Source organism: Ursus americanus, chromosome 20 (genome assembly GCF_024610735.1).
Source record: "Ursus americanus isolate L20-20 chromosome 20, mUrsAme1.1.p, whole genome shotgun sequence".
Classification (NCBI taxonomy): domain Eukaryota; kingdom Metazoa; phylum Chordata; class Mammalia; order Carnivora; family Ursidae; genus Ursus; species Ursus americanus.
The window spans coordinates 43,090,978-43,106,881 of NC_142146.1; the positions used below are offsets into that span (position 1 = coordinate 43,090,978).

At 38.6% G+C, this 15,904-nt stretch overlaps 1 long non-coding RNA gene across 1 annotated transcript in view; it reads left to right on the forward strand.

Annotated features, from left to right (window-relative positions):
- Positions 1–354: 354 nt before the first annotated feature.
- Positions 355–15,904, forward strand: part of LOC148108419 (uncharacterized) — a 45,530-nt gene continuing 29,980 nt past the window's right edge. The window contains exon 1 of the long non-coding RNA XR_015727964.1: positions 355–468. This is a non-coding gene — a long non-coding RNA (uncharacterized LOC148108419). The remainder of the gene's footprint in view (positions 469–15,904) is intronic.

Genomic DNA, 15,904 nt, shown 5'->3' on the forward strand with positions numbered 1-15,904 from the left:
CCCTAAAAGTTCTTTGGGCATCAGTTCTTTCCCTTTTCTAGCAAAGTAGCATGAGTCTATCCACCACAAATCTACAGGCAAATCGACTTGCTCCTGTTCACTTGTCCTTGCAATGAGGCATCTGTTCCCTGGTGTTTGTGTGTGTTTGCTTGTTTGGTTGGTTGGGTTTTTTGCTGTTGTTATATTTTTGCCCAAATGCTCCAATTCAAAACATCATCCCATCACCTTTTTTTAGTTGTTAATTCCTCTTGTCCTTGTGGCTACATCTCTAGGATCTCATTAACAAACTAGTTCTGCGCGCCCGGAACACTGAGGCCCCTCGCCTGCAGCTGGCGGCAGCTCTCTGCTCAGACTGCAGTGCCGAGTGACACAGCCAGGCGACATAGTCACTGAGCACTAACTTCTATTAAATGCAGGCAGGCCGTGAGAACCGTATCGGAACCGCGTCAAGACATGAGAGAAGCAAAGGTAATTCTGTTTCTATATCCAATTTTTTGCAAGAATCAGATATTTCCATCTGGAAGGGACGAGTGAGCAAAAGGGGAGGTGGTATGTTCAGTGTCAAAACTGATAAGCAAGGAAATAAATTGATCAATCAGCTAGGAAATCGGTTGCCAACACAGAGAAGAGACTCTGATAATTTTTGTTTGTTTGTTTGTTTGTTTGAATGAAGGTCTCACGCACAATGAACGCAGTGGTTTAGGATCTAGAGAGAAGGGGAGTGTGCTAGTGAGGGTTTTGTTCATGAGAAGTGAACTGCAGGCTAATATCCGGTCATGAGAGGAGTTTTTGTCTTTCTGAAATCTCTAAGTTGGAGAGGACTTTAGAGATCATCCAGTTTGTCATGAATGATCACATCTAATACTTTTCTTTTTTTAAAGGGATAGCTGCAAAGTTTTGGACAAGGCCTCTGCAGGCAATTGGAAGCACAGTGTACCCAGGTGGTGGGACTCGTCTATGGCAATATATTTTTCTGTCTGTCCAATTGAATATGGCTGTAAAGGGAATAAAACCCATGTAATCTCCAGCAGTGACAATTTAATCAGTTGTAGAAGGGGAAGAAGCAGAGTCCCCTCATTTTCATATTTGCATATTTGATTTTTGCGTTGGGGAATAGAGGTTATGTTTTTCTATTACTTCCCATTCAATTTTAATAGTTAACTCTTTTATGAGTAAATTTTTGCACTGATAGAAAATAGTGAGTCAAATTGGTCTAAGAGGAAGATTCCATGTCAGCAATAAAGCACTGGTGCAGCGTGCTTTGTGTAACATTTTTCCCCTACAAAGAATCTATATGCCAAACATGGCTTGCGTGCTCCAGCCTCTGCACGTGATGCGTCCGCTATTAACATTCAGAGACCTACCCTGAAAATGAAGGCAACTTTTGGAGAACAATGCAAAATGATGAGGACTATACCATAATATGCTCCCCCTTCGCGTTAATATTTCTTAAAACCTTAATAGCTGCATCTATTTCTGAGGAAGTGGGGTTTCTAAAATACCTGATAAACCGAGGGGTCAGTTTTTATGAGGTTGGAGAGGAACAATAAAATACAGTTATATTAATAAAACCTCATTGTTTTTTACAATTAACAGAATATTATCGCCCATAATGTAGTAACAGATTATGGGATAGATTTTAAGAGAAATAAGATGCAAGTAATTTGAAATCATCATCAATTACCCTTGTGTGACTCCCATGAGTATATTAAAACTCTATTCAAAATGGCGTTGGATTTGAATTACTGGAACATGGATAGCTGTTTTTTTATGCATCAATGAATGTTAGCCTCCACTTGTATAAGCCCCAAAAGTATGTTGGGTAATTTGAAAGAAGAGGGGGGGATAGTATTCTACTTGCTTCACGATTTAGAATTTCTTTATAAAAAGTAGACTCTGAAGCCGACATTTCATTGGCAAGGGAAGGAATAATGATATTGGTTCTATATAATTTTACAAAAAGGGAAAAAAGCATTAAGCAAAAGTTTTGAAATGTTATATGCATCAATCTACAGATATATTCACACACATGTGCACATGTATGTGTGTGTATATCCATATATGTACATGTATTTGATTATTAACAATTAGGTCACATATATATGTGTGTGTTGATGATTGTTGATAATCAAATTCCATGAGAGGGAACCAAATTTGGAATTCTGAAAAGATAAGCCATAGGATTTCATTAAAAAGCAGAGCAGATTCTCTATTTAATTTACATATGTGAGATGTGCACCAGCGGAGTATACAGGCATGTATAATCATGAGATGACAGGTATAAGATGCTTTGGGGGTACACATGGCTCCACATTAAATTCAAGCACATAATATGTCAAGTTTGAATATGTTCTTATTTATCTAAATCTGCATTCTGATGATCACCCTTTCAAAGAGGTTGCAAATATATGAATATGTGATCCAATGATTACATATTCAAATTAACCCAGTTTCTTTGAATATGGTCTAATGATTGAATGATCCCCCAAACACTGCAACTCCTTAGGGAAATATGCTGATGCCTCAGCACGTTTTCTCGAGGCCTGGAGAGTACTAGATCCGCCAAGGAGTGCCTTGAAGCATGGAACTCTGCTCTACCAAAACACGAGTCCTAGGCTTTAATCACAATGGCTAGGTTCACACTAAAGCAATTAACCATATGATTGCTTTCGCAGAAGCCCAACCTCATCAGTATCTTTCCTTCCGGCAAACTGACAAGGCTGGATATAGTCAATGACTCAAGTGGATTTGATTGCCTAAGAGGTACAAGTCTCTGAATACACAGTTCCCAAATGCAGAGTAGGAATATTTATCCTCATTCTATTTTTTGAAGTTGCCATTTCACAACCAACACTTTAAATGATTAAGGTAAAATAATTGTTCCATTAAAGAATTAAGAGTTGGCAAGTTTCATCGCAAAGGTTCAGACCAAATAATAATGATCTGTTTTATAGTTTGTTGTTGTTGGTGTGTGTGTGTGTGTGTGTGTGTGTGTGTTTGGTTTTGGTTTATTTGCTTTGTTCTTTGTTGGCTGGAGGTTGAGAGTGAGCCCGCAAAACCTAACATAACAAACCTGACGTTGAGAGTTTGAAAGGGATAAAGAAGCCTAAGGAATGCAATTTGTAGTTGAACAGGTAGCTTTAGATAAGGTTAGAGGTGTGTGTGTGTGTGTGTGTGTGTGCACATGTACATACAGAAACATATATGTGTATGCACTTGTACTTTTATAGGCCTATTTCACCTTGTGACTTCACTAGTCATTTCTGAACTTGGTGATACATTAAATGTGAACTTGAAGCTTTCTAGTGCCCTCTTCTTGGTATCCTAATGGGAAGTTTCTGCTGGCATAACAGGATTTTTGTTTACACTCTATTAAGATGATTTCTCCAAAAGTGAACTATTAGAGGATTTTCAATGTTTTCCTAGCTTAAAAGCCAAGTATGAATACAAGATCTGAACAACGGAGGTTTTTCCGGAGGGTTTGTCATTTCCCAGCACTTTTGTAGATTATCCAAATATGCTTCAGAGGCAATTAAAATGCACTACACAACAAGGATTCACTGTATTCCATTCTGGAATGCCAACGTACTTATTTCTGTGAAAAACGTTGAGATCATGAGACCGATTCCCCCAAATATTTTCACAATTTGGAATCCAACAGTTTATTTTATCACCTTCAAAGAAAGAGAGTATGCCTATGGAATTTTAGCCTTGATGATGTGGGGGGCCTCTTAAGTAAAAGCACTTATACAGTTCAAATGGAGATTTTTTTCTTTAAGGTGTTAGGATGATTTGTCCTGAACCAGAGAAGACTTTATAAAAGTTGCTAAATCTTACTTTTAAGCACAAAAATGCGCTGCTTTCTCATGTCCACGTATTTAGATGAATGATCAGTGTATCCAGTGACTCACCAAATTGTGTCCCAACCAAAGTCCACATCGTGTTGGCGGAATGTTCTGAGAATCTGGATGATCTCTTGCTGAGTGTCTGGGGCACAAGGTAAAGCACCTGGGGATCTGAGGGAAAAATGTTGAGGGGACCCAGTTCTTTCACTGTCCCTGAGAGAACAAACCCCATGGAGATCAAAATATAGTTGTCCTTGTATTCCACAGAGCCCATCCATCTATTTCTTTTCACCTTTTTCTATGCTCAAAATGTAAATATATATAAATAAATCTAAGGACAGAAGTTATGAAAATCTTTGGCAATATGGAGTATAATTGCAGCCTGTTGGAGGATTGATTAAAAGATAAATGGGCCTGCACCCTCCTCCCATTTGCTGCCGGCTGCATGCTTCCAAAGAGGCTGAAACTCCCCAGCCCAGGGCTTGTGGCTCACTCTCCTCCTTCAGCTATTCTTGGCTGTGGATTCCCCTGTGCTCTTTGTGCACTTTAAGTTTAATTTTGCATTTAAAAACTCAATTGGCTCATCTGTTAAGCATTAAGCAGCTCCCTTTTGAGCCACAGGGGGAGCCCTGGGAAAACCCACAGCTGCTGGAACATGGAAAATGGGTTTAAAAAAACAAAACCATTTTGAAACTTTAAAGCATTTTAGCAGCCGTGGATTTCCCAATCCTTACCCCCCAAATGGTTCATCTGTTTAACTTTTATCTGGTATTGGAAAACACAAACCAGAGCATTAAATAGCCCTCAAATGACTTTTTGTTTAATACAGAATGAAAGTAAAAGCTAAGCAAGCCATGTGGGAAGATCTTTCAGAGAGCTATGGCCTGGAATACCTGCAAGGATATTCTCCCTCCAGTTCCAGGAACAGTTCTGGAATCCAGCCCTGCCTGCTGGAACCGCAGCCTTTCCTCCACTCCCTTAGACAGCCCCGTCCCTCTCCCGCACAACGAAAGTGGAGTAGGCGGGAGAAAACAAGTCCAAATCGCAGCTTATAAAATGACAATAAAACTGATGGAAAAGTTAATAGGCTGGGGATATTCATGAAAACCTCAATCAAGATTTTAAGTTTCATAATGATTCGTCATTGACTAAAAATTCATGTTTAATTACAGTTGGATGGGCTTTAGATAAATCTAGATTATTCTTGTTTTTTCCATGTTTCCCCAATATTCCCCTAACTAACCTGAAGTCTCCCAATGGTAGGGCCCTAAGTCCCCCAGTTAGATACCAATTCCTTTGAATGATGGACACTCCTAGCAAAATGAAAATATTCTTTGGAAGAGTGACAACTGCAAGGCTGTTATTTAACAATAATGCCTAATAGAGGAACACTCACAAGGAAGTTGGAGAGACACAAAAGAAATCATTCACCTAACTTCTTTGCGTGGCTTTTGCCCTGATGAGAATCACTGAATTCTCATACAGAATCTGTTTTAGTTTTTAACCTATAGGGACTATGATATTCCAAAGCAGATGAATAAATGAAGTCCAGAACGTAATTCATCCAAAACCATTCCTTCTGATGGTCAGTGTCAGATTCAGGAGTGAAATTATATAATTCCTGATTCCTAGTCCAATTTTTGTCTTGGGATTTCTTCTTTGAGATGCCCTTGCTTGGGGTGGGGATGCAGCGGTTAGTTTGGGAGGAACACACTGCTGGAGCGTCTTTTGCTGTGTACTTTTAAATAAACATTGTATTTTCGAAGTCTTCAATTTCAAATTTATCTCATACTCTTTTCTTCCCTCTCTCTCTCTCTATCCAATATGCCCATGCGTTTTTTAATATGTTAATAGGGCATTGTAGTAAGGGGTTGAATATATTCTGTAGATCATTCAAACTTTATGATGCTCTGCAACGGGGTTCTAAGTAAATGTGAAAGGGTGTGTATTAAAAAATAGTAAAATAAACTTATAGTGGAAAAGTAGTTACATAAAAGAATTAAGCCGGGCACATATACTGACAAATTCTGAAATTATGAAGAAAGAATTTATAGCATCTTCAGTTTAAAAAGACCAGAAAAGATGTCCATTTTTCCTATCCTCAAACTCAAATATTAAAGTTTCAAACTGAGAACGAGACTGATGATATTTGTGTATGTGTTGGAGATGGGAACTACCTCTTTTTTCTATTATCTTTCAAAGGTTTTCCCCGGGGGAATAAGTCTTTATTGAACACCTACTATGTGTCACGCACAATGCTAAGCGATTAAAATGATTCATGTGTCCAGGGATGATGCCAGTTTCCTATTTTCCTATGATTTAATTAAAGCTGTCCAACTTCTTCCTCTTGGTCCATATTCCTTGAGCTTCAGCTGCTGTTCCAAGTTTGGAGAAGGGACATTCAAGATTCATACACATATGAAAGAATTTGACTACTATGTGTAATGGGGCTAAAAACTGTAGTTTGCAGCCAGCTTATACTCATGAAATACAGCGCTAACCAGAATATTCTCTCTAAGCAAATGAAATCCATTTTAATCTAGCCGAAGCCAAAAAGAGCATGAACTGTGGCTCATCTTAATGGGAAGGTAGAGCCAGATTCTAACAATGTTATCTAGACTCTTCATCTGTCTCCTCAGCTCTCATTTTAGCTTTTCTCTAAATTCTGGCCAAATTCTCTGTTCAGCTCAAAAAGCTTCCTTTATATTGTCAAGGTAGAGGATGGAGTAAGGTCGTGGCATGTTTGGTAGCCCCAGAGGGAAGATGATCTTCCTGGCTTTATTGTAAATAATCCTAGTAAAAGTTCTAATTGGCCTGGCTCCCGTAAGTGTGCCTGACTTCTGGACAAAGCACAGTGGCCAGAGGCTCTGTTTCTATTCCGGTTGGGCCAGGGTCATCTGCATACTGTTACGCACTGCACTGCAATTGACTTTCCTAAGAATCAATTGATCAGAGTAAAAAGGCAATGGAAACACAGAGAGGCTAAGTAATTTGCTCAAGGTGACCCAGCTAACAGCTAGCAGAGCTAGAATTCAAACCCAAGGGATTTTATTCTAGAATCAGTGCCAATGCGCTCGATATTAATATTGCTACATAACATTTCTTTTGGTATAGCATGATCCTGGTATCTCTTTCTCCACTTCTTTTTTTTTTTTTTTTTATGATTTTGGTCAATTGTCGTTGTGATCACACAACATGTTTGAAGCTGCACCAACCACCTTGAGCTTTTAAGGGAAGCTTTTTGGAAATCATTACTGTGCTGATCACATTTAATTAACTATCCTGGAAACTACTACTTTCTTACTTCTTGTTATACGAAATAAAACATCCCTCATTGTTCAGCCACTTTGGTTAGATATCCTGTTATTTGTAGCTACAAACATTCTAACTGGCTCAGGACTGTAAGTTGTGCTATTTTTCTTTTAATAGTGCATCGTGGATGAATCCAAGGCTTATAGAACAACTCAATAGACAAGGATAGTATTCCGGGTGCTAAATGACCCTGGAGGAGAATGTGTTTTAGAGGAGAACAGAGAAGACATGCAATAAAGACCATGAATTCTGTTTTAAATTGAATAATTCTGTTTATATTTTCAAAATATCTCTACCCCTTATTGCAAGTGTGCCAACAACTTTGAAGTTATTTATCTAGTTAATTATTTAATATTCAATATAATTTCTTTCTAATCTTGCTCCAACGGCATCAGATTCCACTTGCTCCAATGTGTCGTTCTTAAACTACCCCAGTGGTTTTCCATCTCACTCAGAGAAAAGAAATTTGATATAAAAGATAAAATTATTTTTTTCACAAAGAGTGTATTTGACTTTTTTCTTCTCATTCCTACCTACCCATCCAACACTTTATTATAGACATACTTCTCTTCCTCTGCAATATTTTCTTGAGTCCCTCTATTGTTTTCCTTCTCTTTCTACAGACTATATGTCGTCAAATCCCAAAGGATGATCTAGGAGAAGACCCCACAATTTCTCAGATTTAGGAGAGGACAATGGAGAAGAAAAGGACTTGGGAGAGGGTGGGAAGGATAGCTCTGCAGGGATGACTCTGCAGAGATGAGTCATTTCCTGTAGGATTTTGATGTCCAGGATGAGAGTATTTCAAGAAGAAGGTGGCTCTTCTCAGTTGACTGCTGTTAAGAGGAACATTGAAAAGTGGCCTTTGGATTTGGTGACTTTAGTAAGAGCCGTTTGGTAGTATGATGCTGGTAGAAGCAGACTGGAATGGGTTAAAGAGGGAGAGGAAGGCGAGGAAATGAAGTGAGAATGGACAACCCACTGAAGAAGTTTGGCTGCAGAGGAGAGAAGAGAGGTAGCAGGATGCTGTGAGTGCTATGGAGATGGAGCAAGACTGGGTGTTATTTTGAAATGGATGAGATTGGGGTGTGTTTAAAAGCTGATTAGGTAGAAGAGAAAAAAAGAAAATGCTCAATGTATGTTCCCAAATGAAGGAGCAGAGGACAGAATCGGAACCACAGGTGGAGGGATTGGCCTTAGACTATTTGAAGACAGGTTCTGGATCAAAACAGGAAAGAAGGATAAGAGCAGGGAGTTAGATGGTATACTTGCTGCTTCCCAGATTTAGAAACATTAAGACTGTTACAGTTCATTTTGGTTCCTTTGTGTTACTGTTATATTTTTTTCCTTATACCTGTTCTCGCATATTTGAGATTCCTTTGAAAATCCTCAGCTAGGATTAAAAAGAAAGAGCTGTCATTCCAATGTTTTTACATGACATGGAAAATAATAGTGCAACTAACTATTTGTTGTAATAATAAAGACCAGAAGCAAAACCAAAGGCCAGGATCCTCGAGTCTTTCATGTTGACCTCTGTTCTATTATGAACTTTAAAATCTGTTTTACATCAGACACTGCAGGAAATAAAATAGGAGAACATGGGAAAGGAATATATCCTGCTAAGGTTGCCTCGCTCCTGGGGGATTGGTGATGTTCCCAAAGACAAACAAACAGCAGTTGATGAGGGTTTTCAGTACAAGCAGAAATGCTTTGATGTCAGATAATTTTTTAAAAGAGAGAGAAAGATACAGATTTTAGCGAGTGGTATTAAAACAAAACCCAGGTTAACCACAGTTACATCCAAGAAGGAAAGTTTCAGGGAAGTGAGTATAGGTAAAGGCCATAGAGCATAAAAAAAAGTATTCAGAAGTCTTTTGTTAGAACTCATTGAAAGTAATTTCATTAGTCATATGAAGTTTTTAATTCAGCATCCTTTAAAAAAAGTGTGATAAATTGTGAAGAATAAGTTTTAATACAACAAGTTATTCAGAGCCCACTTTGGGGTAGATATTCTGCATTTTACTAAATTTTCAAATAAATATTGTCCTTTCGTTCTGTAAAACATCTTAATATATTACAGCTTTTCTAGTTTCTGTCTCCTCTTCCACTCCTGTCATTGTCCTTAAAACTGTTCTTGGTGTGATGTTATCTACCCTTTTCTGACAAGGTTGGAAGCACGGGTAATTGACGACTAGTTTCAATGGATGTGGTATGGTAACAATTAGAGTAATGAGTGAACAACTGTACAACTGCAACACAATGCCAACACAACCTGTTGCGTGAACCAGCATTTAATACATGCTACAGAGAACTATTCCCTCATGTGATGCTACACTTGACATAAGGGTCATAGCTGGGAGGTCAAGAGACAACCCCAAAGTAATTTACTCCACATAATACATAGTCGTTCAGTCTCCGCAACCCTCATCTTCCCTCTTTAACTTGAGGAGATGGCGCTCGTGAAAAGGGGCACACATGAGCACAGTTATTGCCCACCTGGTAAACCACTGAGTCACTCAAGATTCATTTTGAGACTTATGCATTCTTTGGGGTCTTTCTGATCCCCCTTTCCTCCAGTAGAATTTATTTCTCCTTTCCTTACACTTCCAATCTGGGGAGAGGAGAAAAAGAGAATGAATCTAAACTACTCCATTTATTATTAATTGGTTAAATTATTTATTGCATTTGGGTATAATTCTACAATGTATTTATAATTTGATTCTTCGGCAGGATGGGACTGATTTCTTTGCATTGCATTGTTACCACAATCAATGTTGTATTTGGAAAGAATTAATAAAAACAGTAATCAAAAACTGAGTAGAGTCTGACTGGATATTTTAAACGTGTGAATAAGACACAATTAAAATCAACATAAAATAGACCTAAGCGTTTTTTAAAAACTCAAAAATCAGGTGGACCTTCTTAAAGGAGTATACATCGGTTTTGTTTTCCTGAATTATTTGAAATTTTTTACTAAAGGTAAAATAGGGAGAGAAAAGCAACAATATCTTAATATTACTTTATTTTTTTAAATGGATTCAAATCTTTAAAAATTCTGATGCTGAGCTGATTTTGAAAAATAAACGTCTTTCGTGTTAGAAAAATTTTAAATTGCCAGTTAAAGCTTGTTAAAAATATTTTTATTGCATTCTTAGTAATTTCCCATGGAACATTTCTAAAGGCTCAGCAAAACATTTACAACTTTATAAAACCCTTTAAATTAATTTACAACTTAGCTGTGAGCTTCTTTTTGGGAGACTCAAAACAGTGGGTGACCTTATATCCATAATGTGTATGCTTAAATGTTTTATTACGAAGAAATGAATTAGGATGGAATTACTTAACTGTAGACACCAGCATTTCATTTACTGCAATCTGCTTGGCCCTTTACTTAAGCCTATTCGGTTTTATACAATCACAAGCTCACTTTTGTGTGTTCTGTTTTGTTTTATTTTCAACTGTGCAATAGCTTCAAGAAGGGAATGGGAGAAAATGCTGACCAAATTTAGTAATTCTCATGGCATTTTATCGCATTGGGTGTCTAAGAAGATCAGTGTTGCCCCATAATCTTGCTTAGTCTCAACTCCGTGGGCACCCAATCTCATGTTCTCTTAATTCACCTTTTTTAGTTCAGCTGTTGCTATGACAACCAACTGTGTGCAGGTGTAACCTGACGTCACATTGCAACAGCCATACCTGTCTTTTAATTTCTGTCCCAGAGCATATTTACACTTATTTTAGTTCTATTTATTTTCTAATAAATGCTTTCAATCATGTTCACACGATGAACCATGTAGTATTCTCATTGCTCATTTCTACTTAGAATTTAATCTTAGCTTTCATCTCCCAAGTTAACCTGGGGTTACTTAGAGAAGTCTTCCTGATGTCTAAATAAATATTTGCCTTTATTTTCACAGTTTATTCCCTGAAATGTACCCTAAGTGATTTCTGATTTGGGGTCCTCACTGAGATTTCCCTTGTGTGAAAGATTACATGGTCTTTTAAAATGAAATTTCCATGGATACGGAACCATTTCTGTGTAACACAATGTTATATTGGAACTCTTTCTACCTCAGGTCTGGCTGATGTCACGAAAACTGAGCAGCAAGTATTCTCATGTTTTACCGTGAGGGGCTCTATCCCGTTATGTAACTCCTGCAAAGAAGGGCCTGGAATCAGCTTTGCAATTCTTGCCCACCAAGAGTCCAGCTCGTGTAAACTGCAGACCCACACAACAGCCAGAGATAGGTTAGTAAAGAGAGTTGGGGGAGGCTTTTTCGGGAGAGAATTGTTGACGGATGTTGAGTACCACCCACTCCTCTGTGGAAGGGTGAGAAATGCTTCAAATTTTTATGTAAAGTCTAGTGTGAAAGAGACTTTCCTGAGACCACCCAGACAGCTTGGTATGTGTTCCTTACAATATCAGACACATTCCTGAGAAATTTCAAGAATGCAAATTGTGTGAAGCTCCTTGTGTCATCAGAATAGAGAGCTAAAGTGGATGGGAAGAGAATTTCCACCGACAGAGGGCCAAAGATGTGCATGTCTCCTGGTAAAGGCTACACGTGCAGGGAGTGGACCGAAGCTGCCGTTGGGCTGTGACATTCACTCCGCTGTCATACATGTGAAAACTGATCAAAGGCAAACTTTTCAAACTACTTATATTTTCTACGGGATTATAAGCCTAAAAAGATATTAATGTAAAATTATTCAATCAATTCAAATTAAGTCTTCCTATTAATGCACATAGCACATGCATATTACTTTCAGTAGTACTTTGGTAAAGTCCCTCTATCCCCTGGGTGACAGGCTTCTCTCCCCAGCAGCAGTCTAGACCATCACTGTGAATTGGGTCCCGCACAATGACCCTTGTTAGAATGAGATCTGCACTTGTCTGGCCAGATGACTCCAGTGTTGGGAGACCAGAGGAACAGCTGGGGCCCTGGGGTGAAAGAAAAGTGCCTTTGAACTGTAAAATGCCTTATTCCCACCTGTAGCAAGGAGCTCCTTTTCTCTAATTGGTTTCCCTAGGAGTGTGGTTCCCGTTCAGACCCTTGGCTATGATTGGGTATATGTAAACTAATCCTAATGTGTTAATCCTAGGTGTTATCAGCACCTGTATGTTCTTTCTGCAACCCACACCCATATTACCATAGCTTTTATAGATTCAACAATTAAACAATCCTCATTCACTGCTGCAGACAAGATACTGCGGCTGCGATTGGAATTTAGCATCACAATTCATGAACTCACATTCTTTAAACCCAACCAGGTGTGGATCATAGGCAAAAAATCAGCTGGGATAATTCTAGGAAAATTTCAAGATTGCTATCTGGGTTTTGGGTGAGGTGACCTCTGTGGAAAGAGGCCAGAAGCATAACAGAACCCAAGACTGGATCATCAGTCACACTCAAGATGGTATGCTTTTAATTGCATCAAGGGACCCAGTGTTCGGGTGTCTCCAGAAGAACCTGCACAACATCCTTGAAAGAAAGACTGAGAGTCAATATCTTCCATGGCCAGAGTCAACACTAATCAAGAAAGCCTTTTTCTGTGCCTTAATTTTCTTCCCTTCCCTGTTTCCACATTGGAGGAGCCCAGTGAGTAGGAGGGAAAAGAAATAGAATCCCAAGCTAGGACAATGCTACGGAAGTCAACCATGCTCCCTGCTTTCCCACTGCAGGCTTCCCATCAACATGGAGACAGGTGGAGAAGAGGCAGAAGCGCTAACATTAAATCATGCTCCGAGTTTCAACTATTGCATTGTACTGGACATTTAGTTATTGAATTGAGTGTGCATTATGATTCAAAGTATCTGAAGGACTTTTTAGTTGGTGAGAGTGATCAGAAAAGTGATAGCGTTTACCCTAGGAGAAGGAAGCCTAGCCCAACAGAGCGGTGACTTGGGGTGTTCTTGAGTCTCACTTCTTCAGTGGTTGATTTATATGTGTGTAGATCATTTCCTTGCCATGCTACTCAAATAATTTCTATCAGAGGCTCGCAAACTACAGTCATAGGCCAAATCTGTGTCATCTGTAGTCATGAAAGGTAGAAGAATGTGCCACCCCAAAATAAGACTGTAGGAGTTCAGGACATGCCACCCCAAAATATGCACTTTGGCACATTGATTATTTTGAACTCTGGGCACTTAAAAAATAGTACATGCAGGTAGAGCTTTTCTCTGTACTTCCCTTATTTGCTTAAAGATAAATTCTCCAAAAGGAACCTGATTGTCGTAGATCCCCTCCCCAGGACTTTTCATTGACCAGGGAAGATCGACTCTTATTCCAGGAGAGGAGACTAGAAGTTGACACCTAGCCCAGACAGACTTTGTCACAGGCTATCATACCTCCCATCTACTCTCTCTTAAAAATCATTTACTGTTCCCTAAGAAGACTACAGCCAGCCCCTTTTACTATTTTTTTTTAAAGATTTTATTTATTTATTTTTGACAGAGGTAGAGACAGCCAGCGAGAGAGGGAACACAGCAGGGGAGTGGGAGAGGAAGAAGCAGGCTCATAGCGGAGGAGCCTGAGGTGGGGCTTGATCCCATAACGCCGGGATCACACCCTGAGCCGAAGGTAGATGCTTAACTGCTGTGCCACCCAGGCGCCCCCCGCCCCTTTTACTATTAAGATGACATTTAATCCTGAATTCTAAGCCACTTCTGTGAAAATTACTCACTTTTCCTGGGTATCTCTGATGTATATATAAGAAGTTAATAAACTTCTGTTAGTTTTCCTCTTGTTAATCAATCTTTTATTATAGGGATCTTGGCCCAGAACTCATAAAGGTAGAGGGAAAATTATTCTTCCTCCTCTACAGTTGAAAATAAAGTTTAATTGGAACACAGCCATGCCCATTCATTTATGTATTATTTTTGTCTGCTTTCACATTACAACAGCAAAGTTGAGTTGTGTGACAAAGACCACGTAACCTCAGGTCTAAAGTATTTCCTACCTGGCCCTTTGCAGAAAATGTTTGCCACCCTTGATTTAAATCCTTCTCAATTTTTAGTCACCTAAGCACTTGACTTCCCCCACTATGTGAAGTTGTCAATTTCCCTTGGTTTCTTGTGACACTTTATACTTTAAAATTTTCCAAAGCGATGTGGCAGTTTCATGACTGACATATTTTTTACGGGCCTCTAGCTTTATCACGTCCAATGTATCTCCTTTTCCTTTTTAATGAATGTTACCTGGGATTCTCTTTTGTCCAATCCGCATAATTAGATGCCTGCTGTCTTTGAGTTAGTATTTGCCTAGTACTTCATTACCATCAATTAATTTTTAGTCTACTGCATTACTTCATAGATATTCCTCTTTTCTTTGGGAAAAAAAAAAAAAAAGCCCAAACCTTATAATTCCTTTTTAAAAAAGCTTTGACTTGGAGAGCGCATGTGTGTGTACGAATTCTAATGCTCGTATTTTTCCTTTACCATATTGTTGTGTATCACCCATGCTCTTCTGCTCTGTTACCTTTTCCTTATCTTCTTTTAACTTGATCCATCAAGCATACTTGTTTCTTTTTCTCTCATTTGTGGGTTGATGTTGTAAATCCTACTTCTCTCTGCTTTGTGTGTATTTTTAAAATCTTAATGTACATATTTCAATTCACTTTTCTGCTGTTATTTAGATTTAGCCATCTTAATTTATTCCTTACCATAAAATGGGAACTTTGCCTACCTTTCTTCATCCTCCTCACTTGTCAACACTAAATGTCGTGATCATTTGGAATATTATGAGAATATTATTTTAAATGGTACCCTCAATTATTTAGATTCAGTTATTCATTTTATGAAATTGTTTTCCTCTATCCATCTTTTCCCAACATTTTCCCTTTTGGGGGTCATTACTATTTTTTTTAAAGATTTTATTTATTTATTTGCGAGAGAGTGAGAGAGCAAGAGAGAGCACGAGCAGGGGGAGGGGGAGAGGGAGAGAAGAGAGAGAATCTCAAGCAGACTCTGCGCTGAACACAAAGCCCAACATGGGACTCCATCCCAGGATCCCGAGATCATGACCTGAGCCAAAGTCACACACTTAATTGACTGAGCCACGCAGGTGCCTTGGGCATTCATGAAAATAATCTTTGTGAGTCATTTCAAGTATGAAAAATATCTATTTTGATCTTTCACTTGAATGTTTCCCCATCTCAACCATGTTCCTTTAAACATGTTAAGTTCTCTGTACATAGCCCATTAAACTTTCATCAGTGAAAAATTTAGTGTGCTGACTGGTTTCTGCCAGGATCTTGAATGTGACAGATTTTATATCTTGAAAATCTAAGAGATGCAAACCATCTCTTATTATCATCTTAGGAAACTGAACACTAATAATAGTCCCCAAACTATAGATATATATTACATATATATGCCATGCTCAACATATGTTTTTACATACAGGTTAAAAAAATGTACCAAGAAGTCTCCCCCTGTCCCCTTCTGTGGTTTCACTTTCCAAGGTTTCCATTACCCATGGTCAGTGGCGGTCCGGAAGCAGATGATCTTTCTCTGACACAGCATCAGAAGGTCACTAGTAGTCTAATCCTAGTTCCCAATGCCTATGCCATTCACCTCACTTCATCTCATCAGGTAGGCATTTTATCATCTAACATCATCACAAGAAAAAGGATGAGTACAGGAACAATAAGATATTTTGAGAGAGAGCAAAACACCACATTCATATAACTTTAATTGTAATATATTGCTATATTCTATTTTATTATTGGTTATTGTTAATCTCTTA